Here is a 16,270-nt window from a genome sequence, read left to right on the forward strand (position 1 = left end):
AAAGATGAGAGAAATAGATGAAGTCACTAAAGTTCAGATAGAAATGACAAACACTATCTGGCAGCCAGCTCTGTGGCTTTACTGCATGACAACCAATGAATGGTCATGGGGGCTTGCACCCCCCCCCCCCCCCCCCCCGCCCCTGGCCCCACCGCTCACTCACCGGTTTTGTTATCTGGGCCTTGCTAGAGCACAGCCGAGCCTAAAGGGGGCTGTTCCAGTGTTTATAAAGCTGGCTGAGCAGCCCCTCTTCTTACACTCCTTGCATTCTGTTCTCCAGCAAGCAGAGAGCTGTGGACAGATTTTCCAGAAAAGCCAGGCTTTTCTGTAACCCAAAGCCTGATTCAACTTGCCTGACTTAATTAACGATGGATTTTTATTTTTAAATTCTCAAAAACAAAACCCCTGCTCTCTATCCTTGAGTCAGCAATTAGTGGGTTAAAAAAAAAAAAAGTCTATATTCTTTATTTTAAAAATTAGTAAAATAAAGGGAAAACAGCCTACCAGTAATTCCCTCCCCCACCAGGGACATCAATGTCTGCGACTTGGGTGAAGGAGGGCCAGTGCTCATTCTGTTTGTATGAGGAGCCTGAGCTTCTGCTGTGGCCACGTGTCTGCTGGGAGGGGAGGAAGCTGCAGAGAAGGAGCCGTGGCCCTGAATTCTAATGTTCCCGCATTCATTTCAAGGACAACTGTGAATAGCTCTTGGGGTAGATATCCTCAAATAACCTCCCATGAATCTGTACACATCTCATAAGCAGAGAGCCTTCCCCGCCCTTTGCTGCCTTCCTCCCGGGCTCCTTCAGGCCCTCGGGCTGACGCCATGGGCACCATCCCACCTTCTGCGCCTCTCCCCGCCCTCCTGGCCGCGAAGAAAGCCTGTCTTCAGGAGCGGGCCTGTCCCCTCCTCGCCGGCAGGAAGGTGCAGCTCCCTGTCTCAGTGTGACAGCAATGCTCCCGCCGGCGGCCACCCAGCTCCTTGGGGCTGCTCGCGAGGCTGGCCCTGCATCTGGGCTTTCCCGGGAAAGGGCTCAAGGGCCACGCAGGCTGGCCCGGGCCCCTGGGCTTACACCGATGCTGGCTTCCCCCGGCCAGCCTTTCTGAGGTCCGCCTGTTAGCTAGAGAAGAACACGAAGCAGAACGTTTGAGTTTTTGCTGTGACCGTGGAAAATAAATCACGCTGGGATTTAAAAAATAAATGAGTGTGCCCCACCCTAGGCACAAAATGTCAGGCAGGAGGCTGGATCTTGATTCTCAGGAGAAGCTGAAAGGAGCAGGGTTTCTCAACCTTGACCCTGTTGCCATTTGGGTCAAATAATTCTTTGTGGTGAGACTGTGGTGGGCATTGTAGGATGTGTAACAGCATCCCCGGCTTCTACCCACTCTTGGAGTCGTGACAGCCAAAAATGTGTCCAGACATTGCTAAATATCCCCTGGGGGTAGGGTTGCCGGATAAAATATGGGACTTCCAGTTAAATGTGAACTTCAGATAAATAATGCAATATTTGGAACATACTTATACAAACAAATCGTTTGTTGTTTATCTGAAATTCACATTTAACTGGGCACCCTGTATATTTATTTGCTCAATTTGGCAACCCTACCTGGGGAACAAAATCACTCCCCATTGAAAATCACTGCTGTAAAGATACCAGGAACCAGGGAGTCTTCAGGCTTGGGGTTGTCATCAGGGGGTTGATGGCCTGATCTACCTGAAAGCCCCCCTCTGTCACCTCCCTGAGCCACGCCTGCTCCAAGGCAGAGCTCTATAGAAGCTGAACTGAACGGGTCACAGGAACCACCTCCCCATACTGATATTTGGGATTCTTCCAAAGAAGGACAGGCTCTCTGGCTGATCGTTCAATCAGCCCTGCCCAATGTATGCCTGCTTCCCACCAGCACCTCACTCTTAGATAAGAGCAACCAGTGATTGAGGAGGAAAACTCCAAAATGACAGAGAGAAACTAGAGCCTCTCTGTTTCTTTCTTTTAATAGAACCCCAGATGTATTAAGGTGGTAATGTGCTCGGTTCCAGATGATGAATCATCATTGGCCAGCCAGTTATGAGAATCGTGTTATGACCCAGTTTAGGGAAGTCTATCAGGCAGCTTCTGGAAAACCTTTGCTTTGCTGAAAAAGGCATCAGAAATCGTTGGCACTAACCTTTTTTCTTTTTTCTGTGAACACAACAGTTGTGGTAATAATCTTATGGTCATGAGGCCAAAAGAACTGTAGAAACAACAATGCCCAGCATCTGCCTAACACCATATTTTTTGTTTTAAGACAAAAATAAACTGCTTTTTGTTTCTTTAATCTTTTTGTGACTTGTAGCTGAAAACATTCCTAACTCATACAGAGACCAAAGTAAACAATTCAGGAAACAGAAAAGCAAACAAAACCCCCCACAATTCACTCAACTCCATTTAATATCTTTGGAGACATTGAGTATTGATTAATTATTCTTACCAAAAAGAATATGTTTTTATTAGTTTCTTATTCATCTTTTTAGTATTTTTAATATAAATAAGTATAAATAAAGATGAATACAATAGATATTTTTATTCCACTAAAAGTAGCATATTTTATACATTCTATGTACACTGCCATACACTGTTCTGTACCTTTCTTTCATCACCTACGGATATAGCCTTGTAGATAGATCTCTTCACATCAGTAGGGGCTTCCACATTCCTTTTTACAGCTGCATAGTATTCCATCAAATGGGTGTGCCTTCTCCTTTATTTAACAGTATTTAACTGCTACATATATGGGTTGTTTATAATCTTTAAATTTTACAAATTATGCCACACTCAATAAGCTTGTGCATATGTTCATTCATAGTTATGTAGAAGATTACATAGGGTCTATCCTCGGGAGAGGAATTGTTGGGTCAAAGGGGAAATATGTATGTATTTTTGGTAGAATTGCCAGATTTCCCTTCAAAAAGTGGTTGTATGATTTTGCACCAACAAAATGTGGGAGTGACTATTTCTCCTCAGCCTTTCTAACAAAGTGTGATACCACATTTTTTAATTCCTTTTTTAGGGGCCAATCTGATAGGTAAAAAATGGCATCCTGGTACAGTTTACATATAGTTTCCTTTTTTTTTCTTTTTGTAAGTGAAGTTGTTCATATTTTCACATGCGTAAGTTCTTTCTTCCATAAACTCTGCATCTTTTTGCTCTTTGTTTCTGTTTGTGTCTTGATTTCTAACGTATATACATTAGGGAGATTAGCCCTTTGTAATATAATTTACAAATATTTCTCCACTCTACCTTTTGATTTCTCTTTTGGTGTTTTTGTCATGTAAATGTTTTTGTTATCTATGTAGTTAAATGTATCAATCTTTTCTGTGGAGACTTGTGACTTTTGAATCATAATTAGAAAGGCATTTTCTATGTCTTAGATAAAAAGGAATTCACCTCGGTTTTCTTCTATTAAATATTTGCATGCTGTAAAGTGTAATTCCTTATATTGAAAACTTTGATCCATTTTTAGTCTACCCTGATGTCTGGTGTGAAGTATGAATCTAACTCTAGCTTATTCCAAATAGCCTCCCAGTTACTGCAATATCTTTTACTAAAAAGTGCATCTTTACTGCACTGATTGGGAATGTTACCTTTTTCATGTATTAAATTTATAAGATTGAATCTGTTTCTGGACTTTCTGTTCTGCTCTATTTGTCTTTTCATGCATAATACCATATTGTTTTATTACTAAGGCTTTGCGTATGCTTTAATATCTGACAGGGCTTGTCCCCTCTTGATGTACCACCTCTTAGAACATTAAGGGATTTTGTTGCTTGTTTATTTTCCGATATAAACATCAAAATAAGATTGAATACTTCCAGGGAGCACATTGTGCTTATTTAGATAGAATTAAAAATAAATTAAACATTGGTTGAAATAAGAAATTTAGTGATGAGGTTAGAAAACAGTCAAAGACATCTTTCTGGGGGAAAATAAAAAATTTGAGAGTGAGAAAAAAGTCTGAAGTCTCAAATCAGGAGAAAATAGAGGCAAGGAATTTACTAAGAAAATAATTTTTAAGTGTTTGACATAAGTCTCACTGAAATGGCCCAGTATATTCCAACACAATATATAAATATAATCATCTCTCCCTCTCTGTCTTTTTTTGTCTCCTCTCCCTTCCCAAGGCTTAATTTCTAAACACCAGAGATAAAGGTAAGTAAACTTTCCAGAAAAAAATAGATCCCAATGATCTGAATGAGAATTAGAATGGTAGGAGGCTTCTCAATAGCTTTAAAGGATTCTCTAAGAATCTTCAAGAAAAACCCAGGATTCCTGAGCAATGCTTCCAAATTCTGAGGGCCCATTAGTTGTGACATAAACTTCTGTGCACAGGCAGACTCTTAGTTTGTTGGTTCATATAGTGAACTCTCAGTTCATATTTTAGTGAAGGGTGAGAACCAATTAAGGACATTTCAGACATTTGAAGACTCAGAAAATTTACGTCCTGTGCACCTTTCCTAAGAGGCTGCTGCAGGATGTGCTCAATCAAAATGAAGAGGTAAACCAAGGATAGCGATGAGCAGAGGAATCAGTGGCTGCACAAGGCCTCAGCAGGCCATGGGGCTGTTAACCTCGGCAGCCCGCTAAATTGTCTGGGAAGCTTATTAAACAGATGCCGAGATCCTTCTACCTCTTCACCCATCCCCCTCCCCCAAATTCTGATTGATTCCATTTCTCTGGGGTGGGGCCCAGCTATTGGGTTGTTTCTCTTTTTCAGTTTCCCAGGTGATTCTGTTGTGCAACAAAGGTGAGAACACCGAATGATGAAGAAAAGAACTTTTAATCATTATGATTGGAACAATCGTTTGCTGCTTTCATTGTGTTTTTCAGCCAGATCTGCAGGTCAGAACTTTAAAATACAAGCGAGTTCCATGTGTGGTACAGAGCATTTGTGTATTAGCTTCTAGCTTTAAATGATTAAGACTCAAAGGGGAAATCAATTTTTAGAGTTCTTCAGCATACCAGAAGGGAAACAAAAAGAGATAAGAATAAGATGTGATGATCAGGCTGCTGCAAATTTCTAAACTTTGAAAGAAAATAGACATGCCTTTAATGCTCGGGGAAGAAAACACTTTCCTTTACCCTTGGGCTTCTTTTGGCTGGTCTAATGATCAAGTAGACGTGAGACAGATTAGCAAGAGAAAATAACCAAATTTAATCACTTATGTATGTATGGGAACCCCACGTACACGAGAGAGTCAGAGACAGAAAGGGGAAACAGGGTATATAAACATTGTGACTAGGATGGAGCGAGGCACCTTGGGCTTCAGAAGGTAATCGCAGGAAGAGCACATGTGCAGTCATCAGTAGTTTGCCCTGCTATATAGGTGGGTGATCTCTCATAATCTATTATTACAGGCAATTCAAATTCTTCTAGATAGTTAAGGGGGCACCAGAAGTTTCTCTCAAGCCCATAGGGTCTTGGTTGCCTTTAGCCCAAAATAATCTGAATACCATGGAGGCACATAGTGGGGTAGCTTGTTCTGAAGCCCTAGACTACTCTTTAAAGGGAAGCAGTGAGCACACAGTAGAGCCCTCCCCCCACCCCTGCCATGGTAAACAGAGTGCTATAATTAATTTCTTGTTAGGAATAGTCTCTGAAAGAAGTTATAAATATATCACTTATAGATTCTGGATAACTGGGGTTGACTAGATTTTCCCTGGTGAAGCTGACACCAAGACTTCCTCTGTCCCCTCTCACTCTACTCAGCTATTGCTCCCTTTGGCAACACCAAGGTATTGGTTTCTGGAACATAATTTTTGCCTGGATAACTGCTCTAAAGGCCAGAGTTTTGCTTGGCTTTTGTTTGTTTAAGTAATGCCAAAGTGTAGGTGTGGGGACAGGTTTACCTCTGTGAACACTTTGAACCTTCTGAAAAGTGATGTGATGGGTGACATGTTGGACCTCAGGAACATTCAAACCTATAGAAAAATTTTATAAGAGTTTATTTGAGACAAATTTTTGAGGGCATGACCAGAAGCAGGATCTCAACACACTGAGAAAATGCTCTGGAGAATGACAGTTTTGCAGTTCCTTTTATACATTAGAATCAAAGGAGAAGACATCAGGAAGGTACATGAAATCCATTGGTGGTAGATTAAGGAGGCAGGAGACAGCACAGGTGGGAAATTTCTAGGATTGGATTATATGCCACGTGGAGGGACACATATTTCTTTTACATTGGTGGCCACAGAATAGTTACTAATTAACATTTATAACACATAGAGATGGTATTCTAGGAACAGGGTAACAGTGAAGGGCTCTGTGGTCTTGTGCTCTGCTGGTCTTGTGTTCTGTTGCCTGCGGTTGTGCCTTCGAGGGGTTTAGAAAAGAAAATCACTCTGATATTTCAAAAGTATGTTATCTTAGGTGCATAAGAACAATGGACAGAGCTCACTTAAAGTAAAGGTTGGCCTAAATTGACTAAGGAAGCCATAGACCTGGGACCTGACTATCCACCATGGCCTGTGCAGTTAGGAATTTTAAAAAAATATATGTTTTTATTGATTTCAGAGAGAGGGAGGGAGAGTCATTGATTGGCTGCCTCCTGCATGCCCCTGACTGGGGATTGAGCCCACAACCCCGGCATGTGCCCTGACTGGGAATCGAACCAAGATCTCTTGGTTCATGGGTCGATGCTCAACCGCTGAGCCACAGACTTCAGTGCCACCAGCTGGAGTTTGTTAATTCCCACATTGCTGGGCCCCACCCCTAGAGTTTCTGATTCGGTAGGTCCGGGGTGGGGCCCCGGGAATCTCCATTTCTCACAAGCTCTGAAGGCATGTGGCAGCTTTTGGTCTGGGACCATACTTTGGGAGCCACTGGCCTGGAGTGTAAGCAGGGGAACAAGGAAGGCTCTTCACGGCCTGGCCCTGCTATTCTTAACTCGCACCCTTCTCTCCCTCAAGGGGAATACTTGCCAGTCACATCGAAGTTCTTCTGTTTTCGTACTTGCTTCATATCCTCCAGACCTTCATACATGAGGCTCTGTCTGATTAAATGCTGTGACAGTGTTTCGGCAAATGCATTTTGATTTTGGAGATTTTAAAATGTGAAAAGAATGGTCAGTGTTTATTGTATCCCAATTTCAGAGATGTTAAGGTCTTAGAATTGATAAAATATGCTGTCGGGGGAAACTTTCTCTATCCCCATAGACTGCTTATCATAGCACTTAGACTATTGTGACTGTATTCATCTTAGAGCAGTGGTTCTCAAAGTAGGGTTCCTAGGCTTACAGCATCACCATCACCTGAAAATTTGTTAGAAATGCAAATTCTTAGCCCCTATCCCACTGAATCAGAAACTCTGCCGATTGGGCCCAGCAACCTTTTTTAAACAAGTCCCCTGGGTGATTTTAATGCACATCAAGTTTGAGCATCTCTCCATTTATAAGATTCATGAAAGCAAGAAGCAAACCATCTCCCCACTATTGTGTCCCTTGCACCGATAGTGGGAGGGGAAAGGAAAGGAATGGTGCCTGGCATGGATTAACAATCAATGAATGTTTGTTGAATAAATAAATAAATGGAAGTAATGTGACTTGCCGAAGGTCACATAGCCAGTAGGTGAAAGTTAAATAACCTTTCTGCTTTCATTGCTTGTTTTATGGAGTGAGATTGATAGGAATATCCTAATGAATTTAACAAACATTTGTTGAGAAATTACTATGTACTCAACAGTTTTCCAACTTTGGCCAAATGTTTTAGCTTTTTAAATAGTTTGTGAGGCATCAATGGAACCCTTTTTAGGATAGTCAGAAGTGCTTACAATCTAAAATGAGCTGGGGGAAGTTGGATTTTATTAAACACCAGGGGGAGCCTTGTGAAAAAGTAGCAGACCATGTGGTAGGGCAAGCCAACCCAGCATAAGGTCACTTATTATTATTATTATTTTAAGAATAAATGTGTTCAAAGTTGCCCATAGATTTTTCTATGGATAAACTTTCTTCCCATTGGATTATATTATCTGGATATTTTTATTACCTAAGCAAATAAAATTACTCTTAAGATAACAACCAATATTTAAAAAACACATTTATGGAAAGATGACAATTTTTTACTTTTCTGAAATAATAAAATTAAGTTTATTACAAAATACATACATGGTAGCTAGGATTATTTATATGTTATATATTATTTATATTTACATTATTTGCACAATAATTTTCTGTTCTAAAGGGAAAAAATTAAAAATTAACAAAGTACATTGTTCTTTTGAATTTTAAATGGTTGTGTAAAGTTCAAGAACTTCTATTTCAATAACTATTAGAACATTAATGCTTTTCTGATAAATCTTTGACAGTATTTAAAGTGTATTCTAAAAAAAGTAGTAGTAGGAACAGTAGTAGGAAGCCACTCCTATGAGTTTTATTAGCTTACTTTAGGAAGGCAAAGGTTATCATTCCAGAGGAAACCAAGTTATACACAAGGCAGAACATACTGTTCATGGCCAAGTTCTGCCATGTGCACATGGAGTCTCATTACCAAGGAAAAACCTTCCTCCACTGTCCAACCTTAATTTTACAATATTGCTTTATAGTAGGAGTTCATGCACTGTCCTGCTTTATCAGAAGTGGATCTAATTCTGGTAACATGCCAGTACTTTGTGGGTGTTCAACAAGCAGCAAATGAATAAATTTTGTTACAGTTTCAACGTGTATGTGCCAGATGCTTCAAAATGCCAATATTGAAACCATCAGAGTTTGGAGTAAGGAAAGGTATATTAATCTAGAAGGGACCAGCTTTAGAAGATGCAGGGGTTGGGGGTCTTAGAGCTTCCACAAATTCATCTTTAAAAAGCCCAGACCCAGCAGGGCGTGGCTCAGTGGTTGAGCGTCGACCTAGGATCCAGGCTATTGGTGTTTGATTCCCAATCAGGGCACCTGTCCTGGCTGCAGGCTCTATCCCCAGCCTGGGGTGTGCAGGAGGCAGCTGATCAATGACTCTCTCATCATTGATGTTTTTATCTCTCTCTCCCCCTCTCCTTTCCTTTCTCTGAAATCAATAAAGATATATTTAAAAAAATAAGTAAAAAATAAAAAACCCAGAATTCAGGCTTATTTTATGTCAAGGGAAGGCAAAATTGGGGCAGCAAGAAGTGTGACATCTAAGCAACAACAGGGGTCCAAGAAAGAGCTTTAAGTCTCTAAATTTCTTTGTTTTCCAGACTGTTGACCCCTGCTGATCTGAGACTGGTCTTGAGGCTCCTTCAAAACCTTGCCAAAAGCTCAAGCCTCAAGCAGAATTCCTCTAATAGCACATCTATAACAGGAGCTACTTGACTGAAGGCCATGGGAGAAATGCAGGTTGGAATTAAAATAGAGCAAGAGACAGAGAGCATTTTACTCTGTTACACTTTCAGATCAAAGCCCAGTGCCCAGTCATTCTGGAAATAGTCTACCATTCAATACAATAAAATAAAAAAATTATTCTGTAAAAATTTTTATCTATAAGATTTAATTTAAACTGAGACTGAGCAAATGAATGGATTTATTAATCAGGTGATTAGGCAAGTTACTCAACCTGTCAATGTTAGAACATCCAAACACACAATGAATTTTTGTACTGAACTTATTGGGGTTACATTGGTCAATAAAATAATATAGGTTTCAAGTGTACAATTCCACAAAATTTTGTAAGATTTTATTTGAGCCAAACTGACCACAATGGCTGGGAAGCAGGACATCAGACGCTGCAGAGAACGGCAATTTGAAATTTCTTTTATGCATTTGGAATTAAAGAGGGAACATAAGGTAGATTACATGAAGTTGGGAGAAAGCAAGACAGGGATTGGATTACAGGATGGTGAACAAGATTGGGGTGCTGGTGGAATAAGCATGTCCGGAGCCCTCCATGGGAGAATAAATGGTTTTTATTGGCGTGGAATTATATTTTTCAGGTTGTAAAGTCCCATGTCCCTTAATCCAGTCCTGAAAAAGGTGTAGCTGGAGCTCCAGTAGAGCCAAAAGTAGGGCCAGTGTCCTACTTCAGTTCCGTGGTGGAGCTGAGTCCAATATAGCAATAGGCTAAATTTCGTCCATCAGTCTATTGTGTGGGTCCCACATGGCCTGGTCCCTGTGAGTGAAAGCAGGGGAGCGAGCCCCCTACAACAGGAGTCAGGCATGAGCAGCCAGAGAGAGAGCCAAGAGAGAGCTCTCTCCTTGTTCAGGAGTTTAAATATCAAATCTTCCCTCGCTTGCAGTGGCCGTGCCTTTTCTGGCCTCTGACTTGTTCCCAGGTGTGACTGACAGGTAAGTACCTTCCCATGTCACCCAGATCTTACTGGGCATGGGTCTATTGTCACGTTCCTTTTTTCCTTTTCAGTTAAATGATAACCAGGTTTATTATAACAGTACCACTCTCCTGGGGGTGGTTATGCTTATTTGAAAGGTGTGTTAACCTAGATGCTCAACAATAGGGACAAGCCTCGCTTAAGGCAAAGATAAACCTGTTGCTGAAGAAGCTATATGCCTGGGAGTGATTACACACCAAGACCGGCCCGGTTAGGGATTTATGATCAGATACTGTGAGGTTACTTTCCTAGAACCTCTTTTTCATCCACACTTCCGTGTCTCATGTTCCTGAGTTTTAGAATGGAGACAGTAATAGTACTCATCTCATAAGGTGATTGTGAGGGTTGTGCCTGTCTAGAGCATTGCAGAATGTCTGGCAAATACTCACTGTCCAATAAATATTTGTTACTGCATACAGTTCTTTCCTTTGACATTCATCTCCACAATCCTTTATCTGCAATTACCGAATTCCAAAAAGCTCTGAAAACCCTAAATTTGGTGGTACAACCTGGCCTGAATTGATAAAAGCTGATTTGAGCTTTCTTGACCCCTTTGGTAAAAATATTAATATGTTTTGCTGCAGAAATATTAATGTTTTACCTTTCTAAGATGCAAAAAATTCTAAGTTCCAAGTCACTCTGGACCCAGAGGTTTCGAATAAGCAACTGTGGGCTTATTTCAACATGATGCCAACACCACGCAGAGAAAAATAAACCAACTTTGGATTCACAGGCACCTCTTTGAATCCAGACCTGGCCATCCACTCTGAAGCCTCAGGAAAGCTATTTAACTTCTCGTAAGGTTCATGTGGTTGAGAGTTGATTTACTGCATCGGGTGTGAACTTCCTCAAATTTCTGCACATCTCACCACCCCAACAAATGCATCTTTCTCTTTATTCACCCTCACTGACAGCCTCCCAATTTTGGAGACTGCTGCATGCCTGGATTGTTCACGGCCACTCCCTCGCTGCATGCTTAGCTAACCGTACCACAGAGGATGGCGTATGAGCCGAATGAGAACTTTCTGTGGAATGCAGAGAGCTGGGAGAAGGGTTCAGATGAAGGAATTGAGTCGATCTGCTGTTGTCCCTTGCCTTGCTCTGCACTTCCGATAGCCACCAGCAATCTGATGAGTTAATTTCCCGAGGGGCTGATGCCCCAAAGGTAAGGAAGGTGTCAATGCACAAAGGTATAAATGGCTGACTGTTTAAGGTGGTGCTGGTTTCATGGACTTGGACAACAGCGTGGCCATTGCTGGGAGTGGGAGGGTGAGGGGAGAGGGTCTAGCAGGGATGGTTAAATGGTGATGAAAAAGATTTGCCTTGGCTGGTGAACACAGTGTACAGGCGATGTGTTAGAGAATGGTGCACCTGAAACCTGTATGATTTTGTTAACCAGTGTCACCCCAATAAATTCAATACAAAGGGAAAAAAAGGTGCTGCTGGTATTACTTCCCATATAAGTTATCAGGGAAACACAGCGGGGTTTCTCCTCGCCCTATAGTCATCGGAGGCAGAAAGCTGCAGTAGAAGATTGGAGAACATGCAAGAAGTAAGACCCAAGGCTGGTTCATTGACCTGGGCTGATTTAATGAAGGAAGCAGGTTTAGTCCAGAGATTCTCAATCCTGGCTACGCGGTAGACGCACAGGTCCTCTGTTGATTGGTTGGGCCAGAATCTCTGGAGTGGGGGCCCAGGCACCAGTGTTTTTTAAAAAATCTCTCCAGGTAAATGTATATTCAGGGCCGCCCTAGGTCAGTGCCTTGGAGACACCTGGGAGCACATTCTGACCTCCCCCCAGATGCACTGGATTGTTTTCCCTCTGGACCAAGAGAGAGCATCCAGTCATTGTACTTTTGGGTAACAGGCAGGGCCTATTTACTCTCTTCGTGTAAAACACTGATCTCAATCATTGAAAAATGGTTGAGTCAATGTCTTCAACCAGTTTCCAGAGAGAATAAATTACCTCCCAAATCGATTAGTGGTTGTGTCAAAATGCCAAATTAAGAACCATTAGGGACTCCTCTGTGGTCATATGTTAGGACCAGAAAGTAATGTTTGATAGACTTGGTTTAGGAAAAACTCCCTTCATACCTGTATGATTTTGTGATTATGATGTAGTGTTTTTCCGACACACAAAAAATGAAAATTCCCAACACCAGGCACCTTGGTCAGGGTAGTTTAGGGAGACATGGGGCCTCCCTACAATCTTTCAAATAACAAACTGGGGAGCACCATCATATCTAAGTCAGTCCTCTCTATGCACTGCAATCAACCAAGATTTTAGTGAATTTTCCTGATGTTGTTGGAAGTAGAACGTTTCTCACCAGATCCCTCTGACTGGTGTGCCCAAGCTGGGTTTCTAATGAGGAGGAAACTCCCTGTCTCCTCTTCGTGGTTCTGTCGTTTAGTCCTTCCATGCTTCCTAGGCTTCCCCTTCGATGCCTTTCTCCAAAGGTCAGGAGCATGAAGAAATGTCTCCCTCTACCTGAGACCAGCGCAGCCAGAGCACTCTCTCTCCTCTTTCCTTATAGCCAGCTTCTCAAAGGAAGCCTCCGAGTGTGCCCCCACTTACCTCCCACCCGCTCACGGAGGACTTGAGATCTGCTTCTGTCCCTGCAACTCAGCTGGAAGCTCTGCCAAAGGTGACCAACGGCCCCTGGTTGCCACATCCATGGGATCTTTTCAACCCTTTTCTTTTTTGCCCCCTGTGCAGCATTGTGACAAAATCACTGCTTGTTATTGGTTATTGGTGGGGGTGAGGTTCTTGGGGTGCTGCTGGAATAAGAATTTCCAGAGGCCCCCACGAGAGGATGGGGTATTGTAAAAAGCTCTATTTCTGTGGAATTATACCCCTGAGTTTCCACGGTCTCATTTCCCTTTGTCTTGCCAAGGAAGAAGTATAGCTATGCTTCATCAGAGCTAGGATCAAAACCATTGCCCAGAGTTTTCTTTCCATGGTGGGACACAGTCCAATGCAGTATCAGCCTAGTTTAGTTTGGGTTCCCTGCTCCATTTCGTTAGTCTGTTAGTCCATCGCGTGTGGCCTTCCCAGGGCCACATGGCTATGGAGGGAATACGGGCAAATGGAAGAGAGCCACAAGAGCACCAAGAGCTGAGAGCCAAGAGCAACAAGAGTCGAGACAGAGCTCTTTCGTCTAAGGGATTATGTATTCCCCAATTTTCACAGGCTTGTAGTGGCCCTGCCCCCTCTGGCCAATGATCTCTGTTCCCAGGTTTGACTCACGGGCATCCCAACTTGATTGCACATGTTTCATCTCCCCTTTGTGGGGCCCCTTCCCTTCGTGATCTGTGGGGAATGGCCCAGTAGTTCCCTGGGCAGTGTGAAGTTGCAGCTTCCTGGTGAAGCTGCTCAAATGGCAATGTCTATAATGCCTGGCCTCCCTTTTTCTCCTTCCTATTATTATTATTATTATTATTATTATTATTATTTAAAATATATCTTTATTGATTTCTGAGAGAGGAAGGGAGAAGGCGAGAGATGGAAACATCAATGATGAGAGTCATTGATCAGCTGCCTCTTGCATGCCCCCTACTAGGAACTGAGTCCGAAACCTGGGCATGTGCCCTGACAGGGAATCGAACCTCAGTCTCCTGGATTGGCATCTGGCTCTCCTTCCTATTATTAATAACTAGCTAATTACAGTGGTATCACTTTGACTATTTTCTTCTCCTGTTTCCAGGGCCTTGGACTCTCTTGTTTTTTCCCTTCCACGTTTAGGAACACTCCTTGAGCCTCTTTACTGTTTCTCCTGTTACCCTTAAGTGTTGCTGTTTCTGGTCGCCTCCTCTCCTGATTATCTCAAAGCCTGCCAAACGCAGACCTCCAGCCTGGGTTTCTGCCCCAAACTCCAGGACTTCAAGTAAGCCATGCATCTCCCTCACACTGACTTCTTCATCTGTAAGATGGTGGGCTGGACCCTCAATGTTTTAAGGTGGTGTTGTGTTTAAGCAAGCCACAGCACAGTTTTTCTGGATGCACAGCTTCATGTCGGTAGAAAAAGGCTAACCTTGGAAAATTGCCAATACTCTGCCATGCTAAGGTTTTGGCTTAACTTAGGGACATGCCTGTGGCTGGGTAAGCAGAGTTGAAGTGTGTGCACACGTGTGACGCATTCACAGGTGCCAGCTGACACATATTAATACCTCTTTTGGGGAAATAAGAATTAAATCTCTAGTCCCTCTATTATCCAACAAAAGTGTACGCAGGTTTGCTTAGGGGAGCCATGGTTTATATCAACATATGTTGGCAATTTAGCTTTCCTAGAAACAGGAAAACAGAAAGGTTTTATATTTATTTTATTTGATAAAAACATAATTCAGAATATTAGGCAGGGCCTGACTGATTCAACTCATTGGTAAATTACACAGTTGAAATAAATATGCCCTTTTGGGTGAGAAGTCATTCTGCTTCTTGTGTACAGCATTTTATTAGCTTGAATTATAGCATAAAACTTTTTACCTCTAAGATTCCTTTTTCTTCGGTAAAAATCATAATACTCAGTGAATGGCCATTGCAGATTTTGAGAAGAGAAGTCGTTTAGAAGATAGAATTGGCCTGATGCTGGCTAATGGGCATGGTGCTCTGCTCACCCTCCTGACATCTAGTTTTGAGACACATCCTTTGAAATTAGTTCTCAGCTCTTCTTCTACCCTCTCTTTTCTTAGACTTTATCTGTGACCTGGCTGCCCTCTAGGCCAGGCTCCAAAGCCCCCAGATATTGCTTTCTTTTCCTAAGTCATTTCATTAAAGATGAAAACTTTGTTTGTGCCTTGATTTGAGAGAGAGAAAGGGAGAGAGAGAGGGAGAGAGAAACATCAATTTGCCTGTCGTTCCACCCATTTATGCATTCATTGGTTGATTCCTGTATGTGCCCTAACTGGGGATCAAACTTGCAACCTCGGCATATTGGGACAATGCTCTAACCAACTGAGCTACCTGACCAGGGCAAGATGAAAACTTAAAAACAAAACCAAAACAAAAATACCACAATTGGTATTTCACAGACAGCATGGTGCAGTGGTAAGCACACAGAAGTGAACCCAGACAGTGTGAGTTCAAAACCTGGTTCTAGTACTTACTAGTTTTATGACTGTGACTACATATTTAACTTATTTCTGCCCCAGTGTGTGTGTGTGTGTGTGTGTGTGTGTGTGTGTGTGTGTGTGTGTGTGTGATGTGGGTTTCAAACTCTAAGCTCTAATGAACTGGACATTCACAAGCCAGGGAGTGCTTAAAGGTTTGTCATTCGTCCTGTGCCTCATCCATCACATCCTGTCCCTGAGATAGACACCCCAACCACATGCTCACTCTTTAGTCCAGAATCCACCTCCTGCCCTGAAACTTGTTTCCTCATTTCCTGTTCCACCTGGTGATTGAACTGGAAAACTAGATCAGCCTGAGAGGGCCACTTACTGCCTCTTCCTCTGAGCCCCACACTGATCCCTTTGGTTCTTGAAAGTCTAAGGTATTCCAAATTCCAAAATGTACTCCAACCCCAAAACAGATTTCAAAGCACTATTGCCAAAAAGCCTCCTTCCCTAATATCTATTAGCTCTTATAATTATTTCTCTCCTTTCAAATGTCTTCTGTTCAGCCAATTTATTTATTCCATCAACCAAACATCCAACCAACCACCAACCAACCAGTTTTCCTGAGCTCCATGCACTCTGTGAGAAGCGAATTCACATTCAGAGTTATAAGTGACTTAAAAAAATATTTTAAAAACATACTTTTATTTGATTTGAAAGAGAAAGAGAGAGAGATTTGTTGTTCCACTTAATTATGCATTCATTGATTGATTCTTGTATGTGCCCTAACCAGGGATTGAACCTGCACCCTTGGTATATCAGAGTGATGCTTCAACCAATTGAGCTACCCAGCCAGAGCATAAATGAGACTATATATATATGTGTCTATTGATTT

The 16,270-nt window shown here is 42.1% G+C and overlaps 1 protein-coding gene across 5 annotated transcripts in view; it reads right to left on the reverse strand.

The window, feature by feature from the left end:
* Nucleotides 1–604, reverse strand: part of SIRT5 (sirtuin 5) — a 49,085-nt gene extending 48,481 nt beyond the window's left edge. For 2 of the 5 annotated variants that reach the window (XM_081143807.1, XM_081143802.1), the window contains exon 1: nucleotides 164–551. The gene's annotated coding sequence lies outside the window, so the exon portion shown is untranslated. Of the gene's footprint in view, nucleotides 1–163 lie in introns of all 5 variants that reach the window. The other 3 variants (XM_081143801.1, XM_081143803.1, XM_081143804.1) reach the window with 3 other exon arrangements.
* Nucleotides 605–16,270: the final 15,666 nt, after the last annotated feature.

Source organism: Miniopterus schreibersii (genome assembly GCF_964146895.1).
Source record: "Miniopterus schreibersii genome assembly, chromosome: 8".
Lineage (NCBI taxonomy): Eukaryota > Metazoa > Chordata > Mammalia > Chiroptera > Miniopteridae > Miniopterus > Miniopterus schreibersii.